We start from the raw sequence: 10,102 nt of genomic DNA on the forward strand, positions 1-10,102 counted from the left end.
GATCATTCCAACACATACAGTTGGCCCATTTAGACCTTACCGGTAATGAGCTTTCATGTTTGGATGAAGATGTGTTTCGGGGACAGTCTTTGCTTGCAAGGCTCCATGTCAGCAGTGACATGTTGTCCTCCGTCCATGATACAAGGCCACATAGAATGATGTGGAGCCTACATCGGGTGGCCAATATGATCCCAGGGTCAGCAACATTGGTTGTTCAGGTGCCCAAGTTCCTCTTCTGTATCAGGCACAATGCTTATGAACTTTCGTTAGGGTGGGCGTTTGATTCGTCGAACAATTTCCCTCCTTACATCGAGGTGGGAATAAACCCTGGTATGTCATGTGGTGTTTTGGATCGTTCTTTGACCACGATCTCCATCCATGCCCCTGTAGTTGTCCTGGCTACGGACGGCTCTCTGGCAGACATACTGGTCCCAAACAAGCTTGAGCAGTGCAAGAAGGTTTGGGAATACGATGGAGCTATTGTATTGGGCATGGTAGGAAACCCTATATTCCGACTGGTTTCTACAGCAACAGCGGGGGCAGGGAATACAGCCTTCGAAGGTGTTGCTTTGTCCGTTGTCCAGACGCAAGACACGAACACTCAAACCACCACAGAATCTGGATGCAACCAAAAACACACCACCCATACTCATGACACTCATGACAATACAAAGAACATCACCTGCATTCTGCTCACTGAAGATAAACACACGGAGTTGTTCTTCACCGTTCCCCTGGACCCATGTCACAAAACATCAACCACTTACAAAACAGATATTGACCACTCAAGCAGACTGACACACTACTCTGAATACATAGAAACAGACTACACATCTGCAGAACCCACAGACAACTCTACACCTGGACCAGAGGTGCCTCCAACAACAGATCATGTTCTCATCTCAGTTGTTGTATCAGTGTCAGTGGTCAGTCTGGTTGTCTTGTCCATTGCAGTGTTGATATGGAAAGTGTGCGCAGCAAGGTTAAACACTGGGGATGAGAGGGCCAACGACGATGCACACATTTGGACAATCCCACCTGGGGGTACCTTACCCGGCTTGCTGAGGTCGGCTTCTCTCCCTGAATGCTCAAGCAAGATGGCGTCGGATGACGTCGCCTCCTGTGGGTCACTGCCCGCTGTCCTGCAGTCCATCGATTCTACTTACTGTGAGATCCCAGATGACATAGCAGCTGCTCACAGGCCTCTGCCTGGTCTCCCACACTCATCCTTGAAGATTCCAGATGACACACTCTCCGGCGTGTCACGGTCAGCTTCTCTCCCTGCAGTAACATGCACACGCGGGGGTGATGCAAACGATGTGGCATCCTGTAGGTCATTGCCGGCTGTTCTCCTGTCCAATGAACCCACATACAGTGAGATCCCAGATGACATAGCCACTGCACTGCGCTCTCCGCCTGCCCAAACACACACCTACAGTGAGATCCCAGACGATGAGGAAAGCGGACCCATGCTTTTCTATGCTGATGCTGCAGCGTTTTCGCTTCATGTCACTTCTTCCGTCAGGCGCCGGTCAGGAAGATCCATTGTTACATATGGATCGACTGAACAGACCAAAGCTCAGAGCAGCAACTTGTATAGAAACGCTCCCGAGGGCCACGGCATGGGAGCCAATAGACAGCCGAGGACAGCTTTGGTATTCCGGCCTGCTGACCAACGTTTGAGGACGTACGTCAACACTACAGATGAAATTCTGTCTAGAGGTCAAAATGTCACAGAAGCTCAAATCACCTTCCACACATCGCCTGATTCCTACTGGCCTTGTAATATCTCAGGGGAGGGAGCTAGTATCACACCACGGCGTGCGTCCCTCCCTCTCGTAACACTGCCTAACACCTACTGGCCATGGGAGATCCCAGGGACCCGTGACACACCATGTCGATTGTCCTTGCCTCTCGTCGAGCTACCTAACACCTACTGGCCATGGGAGATCCCAGGGGAGGGAACACATAACACACCACGGCGTGCGTCCCTCCCTCTCGTAACACTGCCTAACACCTACTGGCCATGGGAGATCCCGGGGGAGGAAACACGTAACACACCACGGCGTGCGTCACTTTCCCCAGCCACCCTGCCTAACACGTACGGGCCATGGGAGATCCCAGGGGAGGGAACACGTAACACACCACGGCGTGCGTCACTTTCCCCAACCACCCTGCCTAACACCTACTGGCCTTGGGAGATCCCAGGAACCCGTGACACACCATGTCGACCATTCTTGCCTCTCGTCGAACTGCCCAACACCTACTGGCCATGGGAGATCCCGGGGGAGGATACACGTAACACACCACGGCGTGCGTCCCTCTCCCCAGCCACCCTACCTAACACCTACTGGCCATGGGAGATCCCGGGGGAGGATACACGTAACACACCACGGCGTGCGTCACTTTCCCCAGCCACCCTACCTAACACCTACTGGCCATGGGAGATCCCGGGGGAGGATACACGTAACACACCACGGCGTGCGTCACTTTCCCCAGCCACCCTGCCTAACACGTACTGGCCATGGGAGATCCCAGGGGAGGGAACCTGTATCACACCACGGCGCGCATCCCTCCCTCTCGCCACACTGCCTAACACCTACTGGCCATGGGAGATCCCAGGGGAGGGAACAAGTATCCCACCGCGACGTACGTCCCTCCCTCTTGTCGAACTACCTAACACGTATTGGCCATGGGAGGACCCAGGGGAGGGAAGCCGTAACACACCACAGCGTGCATCTCTTCCCCTCGTAACATTGCCTAACACCTACTGCCCATGGGGGATTTCAGGGGAGGGAACACGCAACTCATCATGGCGTGCACCCCTAACTTCACTTCCTAACACCTCCTGGCCATCCGAGAACCCAGGGGAAGGAACACGTAACACACCACGGCGTGCATCCCTCCCTCTTGCCACACTACCTAACACCTACTGGCCATGGGATATCCCAGGGGAGGGAACTAGTATCCCACCGCGACGTACGTCCCTCCCTCTCGTCGAACTACCTAACACGTATTGGCCATGGGAGGTCCCAGGGGAGGGAAACCGTAACACACCACGGCGTGCATCCCTTCCACTCGTTACATTGCCTAACAACTACTGGCCATGGGGGATCCCAGGGGAGGGGGCACGTAACTCATCATGGCGTGCACCCATAACTTCACTTCCTAACACCTCCTGGCCATCCGAGAACCCAGGGGAAGGAACACGTAACACAGCACAGCGTGCGTCCCTCCCCCTCACATCACTTAACACCTACTGGCCATGGGAGGAAGCACGCAATACGCCATAGCAAATGACTCTCCATCCCCTCTACCTATCACCTGGAACTTCTTACCATCTACGTTATCATTGCAGGGCGCATAAATTAAAGTTCAACAAAAGAAGTACTTTTTTAAGAGCACTAATCATTACCACTTCAATATTGAATACAATTTGGTTTACGTCCACTCCCAAATTCATGCACAGTCCCAGATGTATCTAAACCCATCTGAGAAGCAAAACTTGCAAACCTGACATTCTCTCCATCATTAATTACAGTAAATAATCACCGAAAAGTCCTGACAATTTTTTAGTTTTATTTCTAACTAATAAATCTTATTCTTACAGAAAGTGTTAGCAGCAGTTACATAGGCATTGCAGCATGATTTTCTCCTGGTGCGGAACTACAAATTTATTTCAAAAATCTATTCTGTATTGCACTATGATACTAAATGCACTAAAGCAGCGTGCTTGCAGGATGTCTGTCAGGATGGAAAACCCAAATTATTACAACTCATTGTCCTGTTTTCATGCCTTTTCAACCAAAAGACCTCTTTCCAATTAGGCTGAAGTCCACCATTCACAGGCCCCTAGACTTTCAATGGTAAACATATAAGGAAAAGGCTGTCAAAAGTCACCTACCTGAAGTTTAGATCATGGAAAACTCACATTGGCAGCGTAGTCTGACCTCTAAAGTGTCAATCTAATGAGTTTCGCCGATTTTCCACCGGCGTAAACTGGTGAAATTCTAATAAAACTTGCCGAGATGACCTTTGACCCCCTACACAAGAAATGATCACATCCAAACTACACCTATTTCAAAGTGTACCGGACACTTCAAAAATGGCTAAAACCCTGTTTTTCTAACTAAGGCCACAGCAAGTAATTTTTATGGATGACATCAGCGCGCTCATTAATTTTAGCCTGATTTCGAAATAAAAAACAAGAAATTTAATTACTCTCCGACGGTGGTCGACATGCCAAAAATTGGCAAATATGTAGTAAACGTTGATAGTCTAAGGTGTTTCATTGCATATGAATACCCAGTGTAGTTCCTGTCCATGATGGTATAATAACAAGCTGTTTTCTGCATTTGTTCTAGCAAGGACATTATATAAATAATAGGGGGGGGGGTTCTAGTTAATTGAGCTCTATTAGAGTCTATACACAAGGTGTTTCATCGCATATGAATACCCAGTGTAGTTGCTTCAGATGATGGTACAACAAGCTCTTTTCTGCATTTATTGCTGTTAGTCTATTAAGAGTCTATACACATCTACAAGGACATGTTTACTGTTGAATCAATGAGGTTTTATATTATATATGAATGAATACAGGACTAATTCATTGGTTGAATACAGGACTAAATGACCTGTTGGTCATGATATTTCGTCGCCTCAATTCTTGTTTAACAAGAATTATGATATCAAAATGTGAAAATATAGGAATCTTGTTTTTTTTGGCCCGCCTTGTTTTTTTTTCGCCCTATCTCATTAATTTTGGAGTCTGCGGAGGATGTCATCCATAAAATTTACTTGCTGTGGCCTAAATGAAATAGCCACAACCCTTACCTGTCAATTCCAGCTCAAAAAAGCCAACATTTCCAACAAAGAGGCCTCCTACAGTTTCTTTTAACAAGGCTTTACAAGGCTATTTCTATGAAATGAAAATGGACCCTCTGCGCATGACTGTAATCGTGACCTTTGGCCATTACGGCGGCCATTTCAAATCTCCTGAGGTCAGCTTGGGGCCTTGCACCAAAGTGAGGCTCAGGTTGTTCCGGCATATGATAAGCCTATGTTATAACATAGGTATAACATCTTAGGTGGTACATTTTGCGCCTCTAAGGTGAAATGCTGTGGTACATGCATCTGGCATGTGTAGAAAATATTGTTGTGGACATTTGGACTTGATTTTGGCTAAATTCTCATTCATTTTTCATACATACGACCTCTTGGCTAACGGTTATATTTCGATTATTTACTAGGCGTGTTTATTTTCATGCCCACTTGCGAGTCAGATCTTTCAATGGCTACAAGTCACAGGACTATCTGACCCTTCAGAGGGCCTAGGGCTGAAGTAACATTGTGAAAAATATCCAAATTTTGAAGAGTCTCTTTTCCTTTTCTTTAGAGTAGGGATGGGCCGGGTTCGGTAAAAGTAATTTACTCCTATCTCTGAAACCTTATTGCTAAGCATGTGTTGTACCTCATCATGTACCAGGGAAGGGTGGTAAACCAACATGCCGTAGAAGTATATATTTTTTTAGAAATTAATACTTCCTACATAAAGGAATAACAGGAATGCATGTTCAAAATAATACAGAGCATGCGCACAGTGAATTGCAAGAGAAAAGCAAATAAAAAAGAAAAGAGAAATCCATGTTGTAATTTTGAAACTACAATTGCTGTTGTTGAAAACATTGATGGCTGTCATGTTTTGAGGAGGGGGTATGTTAAGATGAAAATGGGTCTCAAGAGGAAATAAAAGAAATTAGAATTATTACGAGGCTACTTTAATTTTAGAATAACATGAACACTACATAAGCACTCAGCCACCGACGATATCTTAATTTGAGCCTCTTGTATTATATTGTATTGTATTGTATTGTATTGTATTGTATTGCATTGAATTGTATTGTCTTGTATTGTATTGTAGAGTTATATTTTTGTCATGACAGCTTTGAGTGATCTTTATAACGTTAATCAGTTTTTTTAACATTAGCAGCAAGCAAAGACATGTTTGATGTTCCTCGCACTGTAAGCATGGAAACATTATCATAGAACGTTCTTATGCATTGATATTGAACTTATTAATGAGCTAGTAATTTCTTATCGTATGGAGGTAGAATTCAAGCAAGGTTGACATTTTAGTGCAAATGTGTATGTGGGCGTTGAAGTTCCAGAGTGTTATTAGGGCTTGTCTGGTACACAAACTAGAAATTAGTTTTCGAACGAAAGCTGACCAAAAACAGCTGAATATTTACTTACTGCGTTGCGCCTGCAGCCTAATTAAGTTCCACTGCGTGTATCAAGCAGATGGCCAGTGCAGAAGAAGTAGAGTGACAAGAGACAGTAGCAGCCAGTCCAATGGGGAAATTATTAAGCTTTGTGAAATTATAAGGCGTGATCTTCAAATCTGACTTTTTAAAAACAATGAACCAATGAGCTGTGACTGTCAGGCCTCAAAACATTCAAGTACCAAAAGTATCGGAGCAAACCATGAAATGACGTTATGTTGAGTGGAAACCACATAAACTCGTTGATACGAAATCTGCAAATCAACTATGGTCAAACTCAGAACTAACAGCCATCACGGACTGGACATAGATAACCAAGTTGCGTGCGGGGATCTAGTGAACGACAAGTTCTCCCGGATAATCAAGTTGAGAACTCAAATCCCGGTCTGTCAGTCAGACCCCACCTTAAAGACAGCAAAACACTTCTGGAAGTGCGCCTTGGTCTGCGATGGTGAGAACCTATCAGTTCGGAACTCACAGTGCAGCGCAGCTTTAGCAGTACATTATCATTACTTCTCTACGGTGAATTGGCAAAAGGAAAGCGCTCACTTGGTGGACAAAAAAGCGTTTCAAGCACACACTAAGAGCTGCCCTGAAGGACTTCCATATAGACACACAGTCCTGGGAAGCTAAAGCCCTTGACCGTTCTTCCTGAACTTGTGAGAGGTGCTACCGCTGAAGCTGAGGGGAAAACGTGAGTCCAGAGCTGCTCCCGCACCCCCTACTACTTCAGCAACCCACCTGTGCCCGACCTGTGGCAGAACCTTCAGAACCCGCATTGGGTGTTTAGCCACAGTCGGACACACCGTCCCTGATGTGATGTCCCCGGTCATCGTCGACTACGACGGACGAACCACAACCATTCAGTTAAGCACAGACCTGACGTGGTACACAGTATGCATTATCCATACTAAGCAATCTACTCTCTAGGACTCCACGTAAACGTTCCTGCCACGGTGAAACTGCAGCACGAATTCGTAGGAGTTATCCTCTTGAATCATCGATAGACCTGATGAAGTTTCTCACTTAACCTTGCGGCAATGATACATCCTCCCAGTAGACCCGATATGTTCGTTCCCTCCCATAGCAGCCCTGCCCTTCCGAGCCCCTGAACACGCTTCTGGCGACGTCACCACCAAACAGCTTTCAGCCAATCAGAGGGTTTGCTAAAGCTCATCTCAAGACCGGGAGGGTTTGCCGAACATTTCCCGAGCGGGTTTCAGCGCTGATAAAGAAGGGTGCAATGATAAAGCTCTCCATGTAACCACAGATATCTGTATCTCTGCCTCGGCTGCCTGACTGACCCGTTTGAGGTACCGTCACATTTTCAATATACATACATTTATATACAAACATTAACGAAAGTTATGAGAGTATGACATATGAATGCACCGTAGTTACTCGTGGCGTGGTCTAGGTCCACTGTATGTATATAGCATCCAAGCTGAGACATCTTGTGACTGACCAGCTTGCACTATATTTGATAACGCTGTCTGCAAGGAAACTGTGAAAACGTCTTCATCATTAAAGGCACCTTGATACCTGGACATCAGCTCGGCTTAGCTCTTGGCTACTTCATCGAACTTAAAGATATCTAATATTGCCTGTCTACTGACGCACACAAATCAAACGCGAGAGGATGGCAACAGGAAGACACTAACGTTCATCCACAAGACCAGGTACTGACTCTGGTGGTCTACATTTGACGTTTATTCTTAAGCTTGTTATACCGAGGCTCTGACATGTCACAGTTCATGGTCTCTTTTTTGCTGCAGATTTTATCTAGCTATCCTCCTTTCGGTTTACTCATCAATATAACGATATAGTTCGCAAACGTACAGTACACCCCATTGAACTGGCGTCTCTGGGATGTGGTATTGAATAATGAATGTATGAATGGCAGTCTATTTATTCTTATTCTTATTTAATTACTGTTATTATCATGTGGTTTCCACTAAATTTGGTTTATTTATCTTCTGTTGGTGTTGGTGACCAACAATGTTTGTTATAATTAATGTTGTCAATATTATTATTAATATCATTATTATCTTTATTATTATTATTATTATCATTATTATTAGTCTTACCAATGTTGTTATTATGTGGATTCTACCAAGTTTTGGTTTGTTGAGTTTATCTATTCCCTGCTGTTGTTTTTTTACCCAGACTGGGATAACAAAGGAAATGTGTCCTGTTTCCCTTTGTCCGTTTGCATCATGTGATGTAATAAAGCTGAAATAAATAAATAATGTTAATTGACTCCCTACAACATGAATATCTCTAACGATGTAATGATGTTCACTTTTGTTCTCATTAAAAACATTGACTGCTTTTTACTTGATTGCCATGATGGCATCTCACTTTGCGCATGGATTCAAAAAAAATTGTTATTTTGCCATTTGTCTTGTAATTTGTTGCATGCGTTTAAGACTAAGATGTGTAAATACAAAACATGATGCCTGGCATACATTAGCATGAAGCAAATGTATCTTGCGAAGGATTCCACGGTGCATATAGTTTAGTTTTTATGCTACACTAAGCTACTTTTCAACATCATAACCATGTATTTGTCACACATATTTGCATATCCTAACTGTTATGCTTGGAAACAAATTCAGCGAGTATGATTAAGTGAAATATTTTCCATGTACATATGTATTGATGAAGATTAAACATACAGATACATGATATACAATAATGTATATAACAAAATAGATCATACAACCGGCCGAAATCTCCCTGTTATATGAGTTATTCAACAATTAATGACATTTTCCAGTTGTATGGTTAATAGAATAAAAATACTCTTTTTACACAACCAGGAGATTTATTCCACCGACGTTTCGGTGACCATCTGCCACATTCTTCAAGGCAGTTCTGACTGGTTCACATAGTAAATTAATGCAGCACAGGTGTTGCTGCTTATACATAAGAGATGCAATCCCAAACGCAAAATATTTACATATGTACAATCACAGGAGATGACATCACTATGCGGTCCCAAACGTACAGTGACTTACCAACCTGATGAAACTATTCACGGATGTTATATGAGTTATTCAACAATTAATGACAGTATCCAGTCGGATGGTTAATTGTGACATACAATATTCAACAAACTTTAAGCTTTACATCTTAGCCACTATGTCAGCAGTATTATCTCGTGATCATAATTTGTCCGGCTAGAATGTATCTTAATTTTGAGCATATTTTGTCTATTTTGTACATTCTGTGCAGTGGCGTGACTAATATAAGCGTATCTGCTTACTTCTACCATGTACGTATACTAGCACATTGAGCTGATCAGTTTCATGATTAAACGAAATTAAATGAGAACCTTGTTGTGGACCTGTATTTGTGAATTGCATGTTCATCGCAGCCAGGAGCCTAGCATGCATGTATGATAGAAGAAGCTTTATTGAAACAACAAAAAGGACAGTTATATTTGACCGGTCAACTACATACTGCAAAATAGAAAGACAAAGGAAGTCTTAAACATGAATTATCAAACAACAAAAACAAAGATGAATCTGTAATATCTTAATGGAATCCGGTGGGACTAACCGCTGGTTTCAGTGTATTTCTTGATAGCTAAAAACAACATTTTCAGTATTATTTACATTGTCACAACTATATGGGAGATCGCTCCGACGGGGGCTTTCCCTGGTTGTTCGGACGGGTGTTCCTTTACAACAAGAGCTCCTTAGCCTATCGCCCATGGTGTGTCAGGTTACTGTGCCTGCCCTGAGGCTCAGACAAGCCATAGAGACGAGAAGCGGGACAATGTGTTAAAATGTCGACGCTAACATTCACGTTCATCA

The sequence above is a fragment of the Branchiostoma lanceolatum genome, chromosome 11 (assembly GCF_035083965.1).
Source record: "Branchiostoma lanceolatum isolate klBraLanc5 chromosome 11, klBraLanc5.hap2, whole genome shotgun sequence".
Lineage (NCBI taxonomy): Eukaryota > Metazoa > Chordata > Leptocardii > Amphioxiformes > Branchiostomatidae > Branchiostoma > Branchiostoma lanceolatum.